Genomic DNA, 787 nt, shown 5'->3' with positions numbered 1-787 from the left:
ACTAGGCCTCGATTCCTGACCCTCAGACACTGAGATAATGAATGTGGCTTTGAACTGCTCCGTGTGGGGTCATGTCTCCTGCAGCCACAGAAAACTAATAAAGCCGTACGGCGCCTTCTACAACCAACGTGTGTCCGACTGTATTGGTAAAAGCAATTGCTCACACGTGTAACGGTGGAACCTACCCTCTTACACATCTTAGGACATGCCTGTGTCGCTCCCTGGCTGTCCAGTGTTCTGTGGTGGCCCCTGGGGATCCTGGAGTGTCAGGGGGAGGTGGCGTCATGTGGCGGTTGCAGACAGGAAGTGGGGCTACAAGGCGGTGGGCATGGGGGTGCCATACCTACCAAAACTGTACCCACAAGAGGTGAGTATGGTGGGTAGCATGTGTGTCCTCGCCCCTGAGCACAGGCTCCTTGATTCCCTGTGGGGTCCTCCCAGGGGCCATTAGTCGGCCCCTTCCCCCACCAATGTCCCCACCTGTGTGCTCTGGGGAGAGGACTACCATTTTGTCCCTCCTGCTGTTTCTTTCTTTCTTTCTTTCTTTCTTTTTTAATTTAATGTTTATTTATTTATTTATTTAACTTTTGACCAGAGAGGGACAGAGCAAGAATCAGAGAGGGAAAATGAGAAAGGAACCTGCCCACCATGTGGAAGGCCAGGGCCCTTGCTGTTTTCTTTTCTTTTTTTTTTTTTTTTAAGAAGTATTTTATTGGGAATCAGCAGTTAGCGTAATGGCTATGTCGCTGGACTCCCACGTAGTCAACCGCAGTTCCGGTCCCGGACC

Source organism: Tupaia chinensis, unplaced genomic scaffold (genome assembly GCF_000334495.1).
Source record: "Tupaia chinensis unplaced genomic scaffold, TupChi_1.0 Scaffold000531_1, whole genome shotgun sequence".
Classification (NCBI taxonomy): Eukaryota; Metazoa; Chordata; class Mammalia; order Scandentia; family Tupaiidae; genus Tupaia; species Tupaia belangeri.
This window is presented reverse-complemented; position numbering follows the sequence as displayed.